The sequence below is a fragment of the Heloderma suspectum genome, chromosome 1 (assembly GCF_057233095.1).
Source record: "Heloderma suspectum isolate Gila_16-S chromosome 1, 16-S_ref, whole genome shotgun sequence".
NCBI lineage: Eukaryota > Metazoa > Chordata > Lepidosauria > Squamata > Helodermatidae > Heloderma > Heloderma suspectum.
Window position 1 is genome coordinate 286867554 of NC_139458.1, and position 20091 is coordinate 286887644.

Below are 20091 nucleotides of genomic sequence, written 5' to 3' on the forward strand. Positions count from 1 at the left end.
TTCGGCTTTGAGCTAGCTGCGTCATCACATCTGGGGCTAGTTGAACTTATCCTCTGTTCCTCCCCAGTAGCATTTTGACCATTTTCCGACCTGGGAGTCCCATCTTCCAATGGTATACTGACATATCTCTGGTTGTACTGATCCATTTAGTTTTCATGGCAAGAATACTGGGGTGGGTTGCCGTTTCCTTCCCCAGGGATCGTATTTAGTCTGACCTCTCTGCCATGACCTTCCTGTCTTGGGTGACCCTTCACGGTTTAGCTCATGATGTCATTGAGGTGCTCAAGCTCCAGCACCACGACAAAGTAACGATCTCCTTTGCTGAAGACTTAAATAGTAGTAATTACTTTTCAGTTTGCACCGACACACATCAATTAGCATGTGCACATTTTAACCACATCTGTATCTTTTTATGTCCTTTTTGCATGGTGTGTTTCCTCTTTTTTGACAAACTGTAAATGGCCACTTTAGTTATGTTGTCAGTACTCTGGACAGTGTTCTCTCCGTGGCAGCTGGGCTTTGGAAATCCTTGCCTCAAAAGGTCCCCTAAAAACAGTACTGTTTCATTGGAGCTTTAACTGGAGTAAGCAGATGTTTCTATTCCCTGTTATACTCATGCTTATGTTTCCCTCAGCTGCGTGATTTTGTAATTTTGGGTGTTATTACAGTACTTTTATAGTGCTTTAAAAAAATGGAATTGAATCTGTTATCATATTGTTGTCAGCTGCCTTGAAATTTATTTGGAGTAGAAAGCAAGGGAAGGGATAAACGTTTAGAACAAAGTAAGTGTTTATTATTAATAGTATATTGTGGAATGCTACATTCCATCAATGCTAAAGGGCATTTAAACAGACACAGGTAAGGACAGCCCATTTGCAGACAGGGTTTTAACACTGCACAACATGCTCCCGGTTTTTATTTCCTATTGAAAACTCGATTTACTGTTGCTACAAATTTTTCATCAGGTGGAGGCTTCCTTTGGCTGCCAGGCTGCAGGAACATCTTAACTGTGGGAACTTCACACATTCTTGCTTTAAAAGCCTAAAATGGGAAATGTTACAAAGCGTTCACAGCGAGAAAGTTAAGTCTACAACCAAAACATGAAACTTAAAAGTTACAAAGCTAAATGGATTCTAAATCGGGGTAGATGTCATGGCTGTATCCTGAGCAATGTAGGATGGAATCCAATGTCTCTCTCTCTTCTCCTCATTTGCAGCCTGCAAAAAAATCTTCTCTGAAGGGTCTCCTGACCCCCTGGAGAAGAGTTTGAGGGTGTGTAGGGGGCTACAGAATGGAGGCAGACTTGCTCCACTCCCAGTTTTGCTGAAAGAAGCAGTTCTGTCAGCAAAACTACATCACTGGATTTCACCCATGGGGTGTGTGTGCGTGTGTGTGTGTGAGAGAGAGAGGTTTTTTGATTGCAGTCCCAGCCACCACTTGTCTGTTCGTAAGAGCCTCATCATACGAGGCTTTTTATTTCGCAATTTACCGGGGCTTCTGTTTCCACATTCTAAGCAAGAGAAAAATCAGCTCTTTACACAGGCAAGTTCTCTGCAGTCTCGGGGCAGAGAGCGAGCCGTGAATCAGTGGGTCTCCCAAGGGATTCAAGTCTCTCTCCCTCTGCGCAAAGCAGCACAGGTATGTGTGTATCTTCATTGTTGTCAGCTTTTACATGGGGGGGGGCACCGTCATCTTCTTCCTCCCCGGCCAGCTCCGCACTCACTTTGAGCCTCCCCTAACCTGGCCAAGAAAACTATCCTTCCAACCCAGGTCAACTGGGGGGCGGGGAGGCGGGGGGAAGAAGGGCAATTGTGATTTTCCAGCTAGCCCAATGGCTTCTTTGTCCCAGGCTGTGGTTATAGCAGAACCACACATTTACACACTGCCATTAAATCGGTTTACATTTAAATAGTAGATTATCTCCGAGGGGGTGGGGGGGTGCGGGATAAGGATAAAAAACAGCTGGATGTGCTCAGGAGGTTGACAGCATCATGTAAATGACCTGCAAACATTCTTGAGTGACTAATGATGAGTGCACGATAAATGCCTCGTGTAAAGACAGCCTGAGTTTTCTGGAGGGAAACCATCATGGTAAAACCAGTGTAGACAATACCTAACTAATTCACATCCCCACAATAACCCTGAGCAAACTCACTGCTGATCTAACTGGGAATTCCAGAATTAGGATATGGGTTCCCTTCACAGTTAATTTTTCTTCTTTTTCCATAGTAAAAAAAAACATTAAGGCTTCATAGATATTTTGAGGTACAAGGAAGACATCCTGGGAAATTATTCCCTCAGGAATACAGGAGCTTTATTCCCCTTGGTGGTTTAAAGGGGTGAGTTAATGGGTTCTGAAGGCCAAGCTACAGAGCAGATGTGTGTAAAATCAGACATATGAGACTATGATTAGGAGTGGGGCAATGGCGAGAAGGGCTGTTTCACCTCTGGGTATTTTTCTGCACGAAAAGGCCCATAGGGAACATGGAATAGGCACTTCTGAACAGAACATCAGCCAGAGGTGAAGGGGCTAAGCAACTGCTTCAGCCCTCTACTGTTCTTCTGCTCCCAGTCACATCCTCCCATGGCTGATTTTCATTCTAAAAACACAACAACATCAAGAAACTGTAACACCTGCGCCTTTGTTCACCATCAGCTTGTAAGGCAGCGATCTTAAGAGACAAAGATATGGGTTTAGAATAGTTTGCTGCAGATGTTGTGGCTTTCAATGCAATCTTAAGCTGGAAATTCTAGCTTTCAGTAGAGAGCTTTTGTGCTTGCTAAACATGCTTCCCTGTTCTCAGAGGTGTCACCTTCTCACTGGCAGTATTCGAGAAATTTTGACAACAGGACTTCTAATCACCGCTGCTGAAGGTTTATTTGAAGGGTGGGGACCCTTTTTCAGTCCGAGGATTGAATTCCAATCTGGAAAAGTCTTGGGGGCCATACTCCATTTATGGAGGGGGGGGCAAAGACAGAGTGGGCAGCAAAGACAGAGTTGACCAGGATAAAATACTATTCTTACTGATTTTATACCTACTCACAAGTAGGCAGAGCAAGCATCTGAATGTTTACTCAGAAGTAAGTAGGGCTGAATCACTCCACAACTTTCTCCCTAGGCCCTGCCTCCTATCTTTGGCAGGGAAAAGCTGTTATCTCCAGTTAGTACTTGATGAGAAAGGACAGCTTTCCCCTGCTGAGCACTGAGAAAGGGAGCCATTTCAGTGCTCAGCAAGGAAAAGTGTTTATATCCTATCAGCTGCTGATTGGAGATAAGATAATTTTCCTGCTGGGACTGGGAGACAGGGCAGGGCCTGAGGAAGACGGTGGCAGGCCAGATTGGCAATAATATAAACCAGGCACAGGAACCCTATGGCACATGCATTGTTATTCAGCTAACTCTTTTACATGAAGTAAAGGAAACTAAGAGAGAATAGCAGACTCCTTCTCTTCTGCCATTAATATGGTCTCAGTCAGTTGGACATCAGCCCAGGTCAGCTGGTTGCCAAGAAGAAAATGTTGCCCATTGTCTTTTAAAACCTATGGAATAAAAGTGTATCACTTGCAAACAGATCCAATTATTTATTCATTCATTTCCTTACTACATATATTGTCCTCTTTTCTGCTAAAGCCCTCAAGGATGTTTACAGTTTAAAATAATGGCTTAGCATTAAAGAGACATGATACAAAATAAAAACAAATGGGGAAGGAAGAAGAAAATAAGCAAATGTAGGTACAGATTATTTTGTGCCATTACATAATATATTTTTGTGACAACTACATGGAATAGTCATTACAGAGATCAATTCTGGGAGGGGAAGGGTCAAATGACAGCTTGCCCCACCAAGTTGATACAGGGAGGGTAAGTATATCTTTAAAGTATTCTAATGGCATATAACTACTGTAGCCTATGCTAAATGCAACATGCATTCACTCAAAACAAGTTTTCAGCCCTCTCTGAAGCAAAGTTATTCATTCATTTTAAAAAATGCATATGCTGCCTTTCAGGATACAACCCTCCAAATGTGGCTTACATAAAAACCATAATACACAATGTATCCATTAAACCACAATATAACCAGCAGCAGTTAAAGCAATGCAGAGCACCACATATTAAAAAGCCACTTGAAATAGGAAAAAGTTTTTTCAGGGTCTGTTTAAAACCCAGTAGAGTGGGGAGCAATACGTATCTCCCTGGAGAGGGAATTCCACATGCAAGGGGCCATTACCAAAAAGGCCTTATCTCTTGTACCTGTCATTCTAATAGATCTCAATGGCAGACCCATATACAGGGTCTCTGAGGCTAGTTTTAAGGACTGGGCAGGTTTATATAGATGCAGGTGGTCCTGCAAATAACCTTTAAAGGTTATTGCCAGCACTTTAAACTGGGCCCAGAAACAAATAGGCAGCCACTGAAAATAGTACAGTGTAGGTGTTAAATGCTCCCACCACTTGGCCCACCAGCATCTGAGCACCTGCGTTCTGTGCCGGGAAAAGTTTCCAAACCAACCATCCTTCTCCCCACAAAATGAACTGTTCTGCCTCTAACTAAGTACCTGTTTGGTCAATCGCCGGTCCATGTGAAAATGCTACTGTCCAGTGCCAAAAGCACCACTGTGCATAGCCTTTTCTTCCCAATATACTTTGAGATAAGGGAGCATGGTGTCTGCTGGTTGCATTCCTTCTCGCTTTGTGGCTCATTCAATAATTAAGCTAAGATTCTTTTCCTGTTGTTCTGGAGGTAACTTGTGATGAACCCTGATCATTCCCATCAGGTCTCTTGTTCCTTCCACATATACATCAACCCCAAATAACCTACTTAAACTTAATATGACCAGCTCAATAAGTAGTTAATTGGTCACACATTAGGGAATACCTTAGTAATATACACAACCCTAGCTGCTTTCTTCTCTGTAGTCCAGGGGTCAACAACATACAGGCCCCAGTGCCCTCCTCACTGAGGCCCTCACTGCCCCTTGCCGACACCCAAATCCAGCGAAGTGCTAAAAGGGTCAAAAAGAGCTTGCAACCCAGCTAATTTTGAACCTTTTGACATTAGTTTGTAGCTCACAACAGAAACAATGTGCATGGCCATTTAGGGGTTCACCACACAACCCTTTTTATTTTGCAATTTATCAGGTCTTCTGTTTCCGCATTCTAAGCAAGATAAAGATCAGCTCTTTACACAGGGAAGTTCTCTGCAGCCTTCGGGGCAGAGAATGAGTGGTGAATCAGTAGGTCTCCTGAGGGATTCAAGTATCGCTTGCGGGCGTGTGTGTGTGTGTGTGGGGGCTTTGTTGCTGTCAGCTTTTTATGGGGGGGCGCCACCCCCGCCACCATCATCTCCTCCACTGCCAGTTCCATGCTCACTTTGAGCCTCTTCTAGCCCAGCCAAGAAAACTCTCCTCCCAGCCCAGATCAACAGGCAGACACACGGGGTGTGTGTGTGTGTGTGTGTGTGTGTGTGTAATTGTGATTTTCCTGCTCCGTCTGATGACTTCTGCCAACGATGGAACTACACATTTACACACAGCCATTAAAATGGATTTATATTTAAATAGTGGATTATCTCAAGGTGTTGTTGTTTTGCAGGATAAAGATCAAAAACAGCTGGATGTGCCTTGGAGGTTGATGACATCATGTAACTGACTCACAAACCGCTGTGACTGACCACTCTGTCTGGAGTGCACTATAAATGCCTCATGAGACAGCCTTAAAGGGGGCTCACCATCCTACCATTAAGTCCAAGGTCTAAAATTACCTAGCTGCACCACTGCTTTTTCAGAAGTAGGATCCCATTTCTGCAGTATCCTGCTCAGTGCTGATTAACTACTACATTATTCCTAGATAGAGCCCTAATTGCTTTATTAGGTCTATTTGGACAGAAATGTTCTACATCTGCATGTAAAATGGATATGAATACAATTACAGTGCTCTCTCCTTCAGTGCTTTGCAGCCAAATAGTTGAGAATGGCTCAGGTTTGCACTAGCCTCATCCCATCAGTTTCAACCATAGGCACTTGCTGAAAGAGCAGAGATCCATCTGTGGAAAAAGAAACAGCATGTCAAACCTCTCAAGTGGCTGCACCACATTCCATACACTGGACAGAGGGAGCATTTTTAAAAAGAAGCTTCATGGGCTAAACCTCCTATTTGGAGATAATATTTGTAGCACTGCTTCTAATGGCAGAAACAGAATCAATGCATGTGAGTGCTGGTTCAATGTCCCCTGCCCCTTACATATAAGCACGTAAGGAGGAGGAGCAGGTATATATATCCATCAGTTCATGCTAAAAGTACTGTGTTGCAGCTGAAGTTTTAAAAGTTGTGATGAATCGGAGCTTGAAAAAAATGGGGTGACAGAGAAACTGGGGCCGTGTTTCCATGACAGCGGAAGGAGAAACTATTGGAGGAGTACCAGATTTTTTTTTTTTAAAGGAATCGGCTTTGCTGTGAGCAGGGTTCCATCCATGAGCAGATTCTCTGGACCAGTAAAAATCACTTCACAGAACATACTTCTGTGTGTGTGTGTGTGTGTGGAGTGAATGTCATCTGACTGGCAGGGGCTGCTCAACCAGTAAGAGAGGCTTCCCATCTCCCTCCCCCTCTTTCTCCTTTCCCCTGAAAGTCCAGATGCACCTGCATTTCAGGAGCAAGCCTCATTGAGCACAATGGGAGTTGCTTCTGAGTAGACACACACATGCTTGTGCTGGGAAAGTGAGAGAGGGAGGGGGAACACAAAGAGGAAACCAGTCTCCATTTTAACCCACAGGATCTCATTGACCACAATGGGAGCTACTTCTGAGGAGACAGTAATGGGTTCATTGTGGGAAAGAGTGCAGTAAACACAAAGGGAGAAACCAGCCCCCATTGTAACCCACAGGATATCTATACCGAAGCTGTGAAGTACTTAATTCCTAAGGCAATGACTCGGAGCCTTGAGATCCCACTTAATCACACTTAAGGAATTGTGTTTTAAAATGTGCCATTTCAATTGAGGGGGAATCTCTGTAAGTTCTGATGTGGGCATTCAAAGGCAAGCCTCATTCAGCACAATGGCAGTTACTTCTGAAGAGACACTACTGGGGTTGTTGTGGGAAAGTGATGGAAACCACCCCCCATTTTAACCCACAGGATCTCTACAAGGGAGCTGTGGTTACTTCCTAAAGCAATGAATTGGAGCCTCGAGATTGTGGTTAATTGCACTTAAGGAATTGGGCTTCAAAATGTGCATGTCATTTGTGGGGGCTTCTCTGTTATTTCTGTGGTCATTCAGAGGGCAAGCCTCATTCACCACAATGAGAGGGAACACCCCTTGACTGGGGTCACAGTGAAAGGCTCACCCCTGGGCAGGGCCAGCATACCCAAGGTCAGTGCAGGGGTTGGGGCACACAGCAACTATACCGGGGAGAACCCGACAAAGAAAGGAATCGGACTTTAAGCAGTGTCAGGAAATCCGGTTTTTCCCTGATAAGCTTTGGGGTGGCTGCTGGATGGCCACAACTGTCAGGGTGGAGACCGAGCCGATAGAGCTCCAGAGCAGTTCTGATTCTGAGGAGGATCATCAATCCGTGAGAGAGGAGCCAGCTCATCCCCACAGGCACAGCAGCTGGCAGAGATTCCTCCTGCCGGCATTCCTGAGATAGATAGTGATCCTAGCAGTGAGAAAGTGTGGGAGGGGGGCTTGCTGGATGCTCGAGGCAGACACAAAGAGCGACGAGTGATGGAGGGCACGGAAAGGAGACATAGCGCCCATTTGGCGCGCACGCAGCAGCCACATCCCGTGGATCCAAGGGAAAGAGGGAGGATCTCTCCCTAGCCCATAAGTTCAGGGTCTTCACGTGACTCTCCTTCAAACGGGGATCAACTGCCTACTCGGCGCAAAGGCCACTCTGCTGTACCTTGCTTAGTCACTGGTAAATAGCATCTGAAAGAGTCATTAAGTTGGAAAAGGATTAAAGCCTTGAAAAGAATCCTTTCGTCTGTGTCTTGTGTTGGCTCTACTGAAAGAGGCCGCTAGGGCGCTCCTGACAACAACGTCATGTATCCCTAACAACCTCAACATGTGGCCAGCTCAGAGTAAATCGCTGGTGGAGACACCCCCCAGGACAGTTCGGAATGCCTGAGCAAATGGTATCAGTAGCGGAGAAAATGGCTTGAGATCAGGACTGCACTAAGAATGCATCTGGTGCTCCCTTGTGGCTGAGAAGGGAAGCTTCACTGGGAAGGTAAAACTGTTGGTCTGCCTGCAAGGGTTTGCTCAGCCATTTCAATTGAGGAGGCAGATCTTCATGCTGAGAAAGAGTCTCCTTTGCCCTGCTGCAATGAATCCAACAGGAGAACTCGCAACAAAAGTCTGTATGCCACTCTTAATCTGTTGCCTTACCTCTGAGTAAGTTTTCATATTGCTCTCGTGTTTCCAACAATTCTTCTTCCAACTGAAAAGGGACAGGAATATCATGAGTTGTGTGTGTGTTTTTAAACTCCAAAACAAAGAGTACTGAGGCATCTAGACGACTAATAAAATTAGTATGGCATAAACTTTTACATGCCAGAGCCTACACCCTCAACAATCTACCCCCTTAAGGGGGTAGATTTATGTATCCTAAGAGCAGAGAGAAGAAAACCTTTATTATTTTTTTTCTTAAAAAAGGGGACCAAAGTTCCAGCAACAGAAGAGCTAGCAGTACTATACAGAGCACAGACGGATTAATATGTATCAGGAATGTTGAACACGTAAAGATATTTGATTGATATGGGGTTTTAATTCATGTGAAGGGCAGCGTGGTCTTTTTCTGGGTCCTGGAACACCAAATTGTTCCTTGCTCCGTACTGTTTTTATTGTAATTGGAATTGTTTTTAATGCAGAAGGTGTCCAATATATTACTGAGGAAGAGCAAAGGGTATTTCCAAGTAGCGCCAGAAAGAGTGAAGTGGCTGGGCCAAAGCCGAAAAGACACTCAGCTGTGGATGTGTCTGGTGGTGAAAAGAAAATCCGATGCTGTAAAGAACAATATTGTTTAGGAACCTGGAATGTAAGATCAATGAATCAAGGTAAGGTGGACATGGTCAAACATGAGATGGCAAGATTGAACATTGACATCTTGGGAATCAGCGAACTCAAATGGACAGGCATGGGCGAATTTAATTCAGGTGACCATTATATCTACTACTGTGGGCAAGAATCCCTTAGAAGAAATGGAGTAGCACTCATACTCAATCAAAGGGTGGGAAAAGCAGTACTGGGGTACAATCTCAAAAACGATAGAATGATCTCAGTACGAATCCAAGGCAAACCATTCAACATCACAGTAATTCAAGTCTATGCCCCAACCACTGAGGCCGAAGAAGCTGAGGTTGATAAGTTCTATGAAGACCTACAACACCTTCTAGAACTAACACCAAAAAAAGATGTCCTCTTCATCATAGGGGATTGGAATGCTAAAGTAGGAAGTCAAGACATAACCGGGATAACAGGCAAGCATGGCCTTGGTGTACAAAATGAAGCAGGACAAAGGCTAATAGAGTTTTGCCAAGAGAACACGATCATCATAGCAAACACTCTTTTCCAACAGCACAAGAGACGACTCTACACATGGACATCACCAGATGGTCAATATCGAAATCAGATTGATTATGTCCTTTGCAGCCAAAGATGGAGAAGCTCTATACAGTCAGTAAAAACAAGACCTGGAGCTGACTGTGGCTCAGATCATGAGCTTCTTATTGCAAAATTTCGGCTTAAATTGAAGAATGTAGGGAAAACCACTAAACCATTCAGGTATGACCTAAATCATATCCCTTATGAATATACAGTGGAGGTGAGGAATAGATTTCAGGGATTAGACCTGATAGACAGAGTGCCTGAGGAACTGTGGACGGAGGTCTGTAACATTGTTCAGGAGGCAGCAACTCAATCCATCCCAAAGAAAAAGAAATGCAAGAAAGCAAAGTGGCTGCTGATGAGGCTTTACAAGTAGCTGAGGAAAGAAGGGAAGTGAAAAGCAAGGGAGAAAGGGGAAGATATATCCAACTGAATGCAGAGTTCCAGAGAATAGCAAGGAGAGGCAAGAAGGCCTTCTTCAATGAACAATGCAAAGAAATCGAGGAAAACAATAGAATGGGAAAGACTAGAGATCTTTTCAAGAAAATCAGATATCTCAAGGGAACGTTTTGTGCAAAGATGGGCATGATAAAGGACAAAGAAGGCAGGGACCTAACAGAAGCAGATGAGATTAAGAAGAGGTGGAAAGAATACACATAAGAACTATATAGGAAAGATCTTCATGTCCCTGATAGCCATGATAGTGCGGTCACTGAACTTGAGCCAGACATCCTCGCGAGTGAAGTCAAGTGGGCCTTAGGAAGCATTACTAACTACAAAGCTGGTGGAGACGACAGTATTCCAGCTGCTCTATTTAAAATCCTAAAAGATGATGCTGTTAAAGTGCTGCACTCAATATGCCAACAAATTTCGAACACTCAGCAGTGGCCACAAGACTGGAAAAGGTCAGTTAGTTTACATTCCAATTCCAAAGAAGGGCAATGCCAAAGAGTGTTCAAACTGCCGTACAATTGCGCTCATTTCACATGCCAGCAAGGTTATGCTCAAAATCCTACAAGCTAGGCTTCAGCAGTATGTGAACGGAGAACTACCGGAAGTGCAAGCTGGGTTCCGAAGAGGCAGAGGAACTAGGATCAAATCGCCAACATTTGCTGGATCATAGAGAAAGCAAGAGAATTCCAGAAAAATGTCTATTTCTGCTTCATTGACTACGCTAAAGCCTTTGATTGTATGGCAATCACAATCAAACAAACTGTGGCAAATTCTTTAAAGAGATGGGAGTACCAGACCACCTTACCTGTCTCCTGAGAAACCTGTACGAGGGTCAAGAAGCAACAGTAAGAACCGGACATGGAACAACCGATTGGTTCAAAATTGGGAAAGGAGTACGACAAGGCTGTATATTGTCGCCCTGCTTATTTAACTTATATGCAGATTACATCATGAGAAACGCCGGGTTGGATGAATCACAGGTCAGAATTAAGATTGCGGGGAGAATTATCAACAACCTCAGATACGCAGACGATACCACCCTAATGGCAGAAAGCGAAGAGGACCTAAAGAGCCTCTTGTTGAGGGTGAAAGTGGAGAGTGCAAAAGCTGGTTTGAAACACAACATTAAAAAAACTAAGATTATGGCATCTGGCCCCGTCACTTCCTGGCATATAGAAGGGGAAGAAATGGAAACAGTGACAGATTTTACTTTCTTGGGCTCCAAGATCACTGCAGATGGTGACTGTAGGCATGAAATTAAAAGACGCTTGCTCCTTGGGAGGAAAGCTATGGCAAACCTAGACAGCATAGGAAGAAGCAGAGACATCACCTTGCCGACAAAGGTCCGCATAATCAAAGCTATGGTTTTCCCAGTAGTAATGTATGGCTGTGAGAGCTGGACTCTAAGGAAGGCTGAGCGCCGAAGGATCAATGCTTTCGAACTGTGGTGCTGGAGAAGATTCTTACGAGTCCCCTGGACTGCAAGGAGGTCAGATCAGTCAATCCTAAAGGAAATCAACCCTGAGTGCTCATTGGAAGGATAGGTACTGAAGCTGAAGCTCAAATATTTTGGCCACCAAATGTGAAGAGAAAAGTTACTGGAAAAGACCCTGATGCTGGGAAAGATTGAAGGCAAAAGGAAAAGGGGACAGCAGAGGATGAGATGGCTAGATAGCACCACCAATGCAATGAATATGAACTTGAGCACACTCCGGGAGAGAGCAGAGGACAGGAAGGCCTGGCATGCTATGGTCCATGGGGTGACGAAGAGTCGGACATGACTTAACGACTGAACAACAACAACAACATATAAATCACAAATAAATAAAAATAAAATATTACTCCATTAAGGGAGCAATCCTATGGCCGCTACACAGTGGCTAGACAGCCATAAGATTTCTGGTTTTCCAGGAACCAACCTCGGAGCCTGTGCTCCAAGGTTGGTTCCTGGAAAACTGACCTCTCCCCACTTCCATGCTGCTAATTCCATGCTCTGCGCTCACAAGAGGAACACAGAGCGGCTGAAAAGGAGTGTTTCCGGAGGGTGTTCCAGGGTGGCGAGGGTGGAAATGCCAGTACAACACATCCAATGTGTCGTACAGCAGCCTCCTCCCCTGCTGCGCCTTCCTGCAGCTAGACAGCTACAATCGGTTGTCTAGCCGAAAATGCAGGGCAGGAGAAGCGCGGAGGGAATGATCCCTCCGTGCTTCTCCTGCCCTGCACTGGATAGGCGGTCGCCTCCAAGTTCAGAGGCGGCTGCCTATCTGAATAGGATTGAACCCTAAGGGCTAGTCAGCGGCTAGATAGCCATAGGATAGTTCTGTTCCCTGAGAACCGACCTCCACCCCCTCCTGCGCTGCCTTGTAGGCAGTGCTGAACGGCCTCGCGCTCCGTGCTTGGAAGAGGAACGCAGAGCAGCAAAAATGGGGTGTTGCTGGGGACGTGTCAGGGCAGGGAACTCATCCTATGTGTTGTCCAGCTGCTCTTCCCGCTCTCCGAGGTCCCACAGCAAGACAGCCGAGATCAGCTGTCTAGCCACAAATGCACGGTGTCTGAAGCATGGAGGGGACAATCTCCTCTGCGTTGGATAGGCAGCCGCCCCCGAGTTCAGAGGCGGCTGCCTATCCCAATAGGATTGTGCCCCAAGTGGTGATACTTTAGAATAAGGAATAGGATACATTTTACTCATCAAATAGTAAGAGACTGTACAGTTACCATACTGTGCATGGGTAGTGCTTAAGCTTTACATCTTATATCCTGTTCACATGCTGGCTTAAGTGGCATGTGGTTACAGAGCATGTGGGCAATGCTTGCCCCTGGGTATGTGCATCATGTGATCTGCTCTAACCATGTAGGCAGAATGCATAGATATTACCAGAACTGTAGTTGTGTAAATCAGGACTTAGAGTGCAATCGTATTGAGATAGACAGTGGCCGACTTCCCCTGAAGTCAGAGGTCACCGCCTATCCAATGCAGGGCAGCTGAAGCACGGAGGAGCGGATTCCTTCCATGCTCTGGCTTCCCTGCCGTTTTCCTTAGACATCTAATTTCGGGTGTCTAAGCCTGGCTTCAGGGAGGTGGAAGGAACGGGGCTGGAGACCACATAGGGAGCTGTCTAAAACAGCTTCTGTGGTCTCCTCCCCTTCCTGTCCCCCTTTCACCCTGTCTGTGCTCCGTGTTACGAGCACAGAGAGGCAGGGAGGGGCAGCCACCACAGTTCTTTCTGCCCTGGCTATGAAGGGGAGGGGGCAGGGAGCACGCTTTCCTGGCTATGAGCTTGGAGCTGGGAAACAAAAAAAATCCTATCTCAGATGCTGTCTAGGGGACATAGGACTGCTCTCTCCAGCATGTTTTTAAGAAGGTTTGTTTTTTGTTGTTGCTGCTGCTGCATTCCTTGTATGAGTTATAAAACAGATTCTTCTTTTTTAAGCAAATCATTTCTGCTTTAATATAATTTTAGCCTTAAGAACATAAGAAGAGCCATGCTGGATCAGACCAAGGGTTCAGCATTCTGTTCACACAGTGGCCAAACAGCTGTCAGCCAGGAACCCACAAGCAGGGCATGAGCTCAACAGCACCTTCCCACCCATGTTCCCCAGCAACTGGTGTACCTAGGCTCACTGCCTCTGGTACTGGAGGTAGCACACAGCCATCAGGACTAGTAGCCATTGATAGCCTTTTCCTCCAGGAATTTGTCCAATCCCCTTTTTAAGCCATCCAAATTGGTGGCCATCACTACTTCCTGTGGTAGCGAATTCCATAGTTCAACTATGCATTGTGTAAAGAAGTACTTCCTTTTATTTGTCCTGAATCTCCCACACATCAGCTTCATGCGATGACCTTGGGTTGTAGTATTGTGAGAGAAGGCGAAAAATGTCTCCCTATCCACATTCTCCACACCGTGCATAATTTTGTACACCTCTATCTTGTCTCCCCTTACCCTCCTTCACTCCAAGCTAAACCTGTTGTAACCTTTTCTCACAGGGGAGATGCTTGAGGCCCTTGATCATTTTAGTTGTCCTTTTCTGCACATTTTCCAGTTCTACAATATCTTTTTTTAGGTGTAGTGGCCAGAACTGTGGCCACACCACAGATTTGTATAGGGGCAGTATTGGCAGTTTTATTCCTTTTCTAATTATGCCTAACATGGAGTTTACCTTTTTTACAGTGGCTGCACACTGGGTTGACATCTTCATTGAGCTGTCCACCACAGCCCCAAGATCTTTTTCTTGGCCAGTCACTGCTGGCTCAGATCCCATCAGGCTATACTTGAAGTTGGGATTTTTTTGCACCAGCATGCATCACTTTACACTACATTTGCCATTTAGCTGACCATTTCCCCAGTTTGGAAAGATCCTTTTGACCCTCCTCAGAATCCCTTTTTGTTTTAACCACCCTATATAATTTGGTGTCATCGGCACACTTGGCCACTTCACTGCTCATTCCTAATTCCAGATCATTTATGAACAGGTTGAGAAGCATTGGTCCTAATAGAGATCCCAGTGGGACCCCACTGTTTACTTCCCTCCATTGGGAGAATTTACCATTTATTCCTATTCTCTGCTTTCTGTTCTTTAACCAGTTACTTCTCCATAAGAGTACCTGTCCTCTGATTCCATGACTGCTAAGTTTGTTCAGGAGTCTTTGGTGAGGGACTTTGTCAAAAGCCTTTTGGAAGTCCAAGTAAACAATGTCTACTGGATCACCCCTGTCTACAGGTTTACTGACACTCTCAAAGAATTCTAAAAGGTCAGTGAGACAGGACTTACCTTTGCAGAAGCTGCATTGATTCTTTTTCAGCAGGACTTGTCCTTCTGTATGCTTACTAATTTTATCTTTAATAATGCCTTCAACCAATTTACCTGGAACAGACATTAAGTGAACAGCCCTGTAATTTCCCAGATCCCCCCAGATCCCTTTTTGAAAATTGGTGTTACATTGGCCATCTTCCAGTCCTCTGGTATAGAGGCTGATCTTAGGGACATGTTGCATATTTTGGTTAGAAGATCAGCAATTTCATATTTGAGTTCTTTGAGAACTCTAGGATGGATACCATCTGGGCCTGGTGATTTATTTGCTTTCAATTTATCAATAAGGTTGGGAACTTCATCTTTTGTCATCACTAATTTGTCTCAGTTCCTCAGACTCCCTTCCTGAAAACATCAGTTCAGGCACAGGTATCTGTCCTATGTCTTCTGCAGTGAAGGCGAATGAGAAGAATTCATTTAGCTTCTCTTCTCTGCAGTCTCCAGAATGAATTCTTCTTATTCATGTGTGGCAACTTCACTTACCATTTTAAATATGAAAATGAATGCATGCACCAGTGAAGTCTAAACTATAGCAGTGTTTGTGCTGAGTGAAGGTAGCTTTGATACACATATTCCATGTCAGTGTGTGCAGTTTTTAGGATGCATGAGGCCTGGTATCCTGCATATTTCAAGCTTAGACTTCACATGCTTCTGAAGCCATGTGGGAGCCAGTTCTCTGTAGTGGCAATACCAGGCAGCCATGATGTGTTTATGTGAGAATATTGCAGCTCCATGTCTATGGTTGTGCATTCAGATTGATACTGAACATGCACAGTGGGCTTGTCTACACAGAGGCTTTTTATCCTGCATCTTTACCAGGGCTTCTGCTTCCATATCCTTTGCAGGATTAAGATTGCCCCTTTTCACGCACTTCTGCTTCCCCCCACCATGGAGATTTCCTTTATCTGCATGCTCTATATGTTTCATTATACAGTCACTAGATGGCATTGTGTTACACCACCACTCCCTCTTTTCATCGAGAAATTCAACTCACTATATTTAAATAGCTCATTATCCATGATCTTAAGGGGAAAAAAGTGGGATAAAGGTCAGAAAGCATGGAGATGCCCTGGAGGTTGATGATGTCATGTAAAGGACCTGCAAATTTTCATGAGTAACTAATCTCAATTGCAGGATAAAAGCCCTGTGTGGGGAAGCCCATTATATGCAGGTTTCCTAGCACAGTGGTTACTTTAGGGTAGAGCCATCTTGGATAAGCCAGTGTGTGTCACCTTTAACTATTGTTCTAGAACAGAGGTAGGCAACCTTTTTGAGCCCATGAGCACATTTGGCAATTTGAGATACTGTTGTGGGCACCACCACAAAATGGCTGCCATGGGAGTTATGGCTAGTTACAAAGGCTAATCACCATGTAGCACTCAGAAGGGCTTCCAGTTCAGCCAGTGTGATTTCCAGGTGGGCCTAAGGCCAGCACTTCTCCTTAGAAGTTGAATACTAAAGATGGGAATGCAGCCTGTGGGGTGTGACATTCTGCCTGAAGAATAAGAACCTTGCTGCTGCCTTGGTTATGTTTTCCTTGGTTTAAAAATAAAACTGTGGCATGACCAAAAGGAAATGTGCATGTGGCCTTGGGGGAGAATTCAGGGTCTCACTTGTACTGTTGTGAGACTGAGGACATTAATACACCTGAACTTTCCCCCTCCCTGTCTGAAATGCATAGTCTCCTGCCTGTTGATCTGGACGTAATTGTGTTGCACTTGTGAAAATGACACATCTCCTGTGACAATCTCAGCATAACTTCAAGCAAGCAAACTGAAGAATTCCTTTTGGGACAACAACGGCACAAACCTCAGCACCGGTGGCTGCTAACAGCCAACGAATAGATTCCATTCTCCCTCTTCCATCGAAGTAATATAGTTTTGGTTTCCCAGCCATGGCAGTTCAACGCTGGGTATTTTGAAAAATAGGCTAAAGATATTAAGTTGTTTTGGGGAAGGCTGAAAGCCATATGAATACTATATTCTGCACATGTACCTTTTTCAGTATGCATTTCCATTTTGGGAACTACGTAAAGGTGCTGTATTTATTACTTAGATATTTATTTACAAGTATTTACACCCTGCCTCTTCATGCACTTAACGTGGCTTATGATAAATATGAAGTCACAAAACAAACAAACCTAAAAACCATAGCATAATAGCAATTAGAAAAAAGTCAACAGCTGAAAGAAAATCTTTTCAGCAGCCAGTTGCTCAGGCACCAATAATTCTCCAGGCTTTTTGACAGCTAAAAGATTGATATTGCAACATTGGAAGAATAAATGCTCAGCCCCTATAATGTAAAGGATTGAGGACCTAAGAACACTTCCAACATTTGAGCAAGTGGTATATAAACACCACTTGTGAATGGATAATTATATGGATATTTGGTCCACTTTTGTTGAAGTTTATGTGTATAATTCTTAGAAAGCTGTATTTTCATATTACACACACACACTTCATATGCGTGCATTGAAACTGATATCTTCAAATTTATGCAGCCACAATTTTTTCCTTTTCCTCTTTTTTGTTTTGTTGAAATTTCACAATAAAAAATAATTTAAAAAAGAAATCTACCAATAAGAAAGTACAGGGTGGCAGGAAAGCTATAAATCCTACAGCAGCTCATATCTGTAGCCAAATACAGTGCTAATCCAGCTGTTTTTACATTGCCCTTTAAAGGCCGGGGAGACAGATGTATCTTATAGATGAACTTTCCCTAGGAGCTTTTTCGGTGTGTCCAGCCAGTTGTGCCCTTTCACACGTACCTAAAGGAAAGTTAATATGTAACGTCAGGTGCTAAATGAATATGCACTAAAAAAATACGTTAAGCCACAAAGGCACTTAAGATCCACTGAAATCAAGGGGACTTCTTGTGGCCTTCCAAATGCTATTGGACTGCAACTCCCATCAGCCCCAGGCAGCACGGTCATTGCTCAAGTATGATGGGAGTTGCAGGGGCCACAGGTTCCCCACCTCTGACGTGAATGTTGAAATAATATTACAAGTGTGTATAGGAGCATTTGATACAGCTTAACCCCACCCAAAGTGGGAGTTAGCCAATAAGACAACACTGGGAAGCCTGTGGGGCTCCAGATATTGTTGGACTGCAAGTCCCATCATCCCTGGCCATCAGCTATCTGGGCTGGGGCTGGAGTCGAACAATATATGAGGGATACAGTTTCCCCACCCCTGTGGTAAGCAAACAATGTAGTCCTTTGGTTTGCGTCTTTCTGTCTTAGCTTTGCCACTTTTTTTTCCTATCATAGCTCATGTGCCGGGCAAGGAAAATTCAGAAGGGAAAGTTTTTCCCAAACATGGAGGAGATGCTGATGACAGAGAAAGCTGCATTTCTGTAGTCAAAGCACAGCACAGAAAAACTGGCAAGTCAACCCTTTCCCTCTGCCCCTCACATGCAAAGACATACACAGGCACTTCGTTTTACAAGGGAACTTATTCTTCCCCCTCACCTCCTGCATTGTACCCTTCAAACAGTAAATAAATAATTTGGACAGACATAAACTTCTGTAACTAACCTTCTCTGAGCCTTTGGTCTGGCCCCCAGGCAGTTCTTCCTTGCTTTATGAGAAACTGCCTGAAATGATTAACTCCAGGAACCCCTGCCACAGAGGTGATTTCCCCCATTCATGCAACATACATAATATTTCTTCCTCTGCTGATGTGAATCTAAAGCTGTTTTCACACATGGTGGATAAACTAGGGTTTGCTTCCTGCACCTGTAAAACCTACAGTGGCTAGACCGTGCTTCAGTTTTAATATGGCCCTTTTGTGCTTTCTGCCCTGGATCGACAGTATTCTCACATGTCCACAAAGACTGAGGAAAGAGACCAAAAATGACTTTTGGTCAGTGCTGGCCCTCCCAAGAGGCAGCGTAAATCCCCTGGCTCAGGCAGCAGAGTGGGAGGAGTGGCAAATCATGTGCTCTCCCTGCCAGTAGGGCCTCTCACTAGAGAGTCCTGCCATCTGTTTTCCCATAGTGGCATTTGCTACAGTGGGAGAATGTCATGGTTGTGTGGGGTGTGTGCGCAGGACATCCTCAGATTTCACCCTGACAGTCAGATCTGTGTCAGTTAATTTGAGGAGTTAGTGTGTGGCAAATTCCAGAGTGGTAGCCATGTTAATGTGTTCTAGGAAATCAAGAAGAAAGTCCTATGACTCTTTAATTTAGAGTAACCACCTTGTTAAAATGGTGCCCTAGGCTGTTATAGGTCAGCTTCTCTGCCAAATTGGCTCTGAGCCATGACAGCTGATGCTACAATAAAATTGTTGATTAGGTTGCAGTCCTGTTTTAATAGTTATCAAGCACATAAGGGAGAAATATCCTAATAAATATGATAAAATATTGTTGTTAAGGTACAGGTCAGTGCATGGACAGGGGGAGGGAGATCTCCAGACAAAGAAAGTGTCATACACAGAAGTGTCTTCAGAGGAGTCCTTGTTGACCATTTTGCCACCAACCGAATGGCACCATATAACATCACAGAGGCAGGCCTGGAATATCCTCTCCCATGCAGCTTGGGGGGCGGGAAATGTAGTGAGTTTTGAAGGCCTTACTTGGTTACACAAGCTTTCCCTGACTTGCAGCTGATCATAATGCTGCTCCGTTTTATTGCTTTGTTGTTTTTCTTCTTCTTTTTGGTAAGTTGTAACTTTTTATTATTATATTGTATTGTATATGTATGGCTATTTTTAGTGTTTTTGTATGTAAACTGTCTTATAGATTTTCTTATATTAAATGGATATAAATATTATTTATAAATAATAGAAATATTATTAATAAATAAATTTTAAAATGCAGAGCATATAATTGCATGCCATATATTCTGTTGCATGTGCAAATACTTGGACGCTGCAACTGGACATAGTTCTTGATGCGTATATATTGGGTAGTATCCAACAGAGCACTGTGTTCCCGCCAATTCCGTTCTGCAGGTGAGACCCACTGCTTGTGCAACAGAGATTTACCGCTTCTGGGAGCAACTGGAAACAAGCAGAAACATTTGTTTCTGAAACAGGGCAGGTCAGTGGAGCTTGCATAAATAAGGGAGCCCTGCCAACCTGTCCTGATCCAGAAATGAGCATTTCCACTTGTTTCAAGGCTTCCTACAGGAAGCGTTAAATCTCTGTTGCACGAGTGGTGGGTCCCGCTTGGCAACAGTATCGGTGGGAGGGACTGCTTGCACAATGGCTGCATTAGATACTGCC

The 20091-nt window shown here is 44.3% G+C and overlaps 1 pseudogene; it reads right to left on the reverse strand.

Annotated features, from left to right (window-relative positions):
* Positions 1 to 915: 915 nt before the first annotated feature.
* On the reverse strand, positions 916 to 16762 carry LOC146359189 (glutathione S-transferase A4-like; annotated as a pseudogene).
* Positions 16763 to 20091: the final 3329 nt, after the last annotated feature.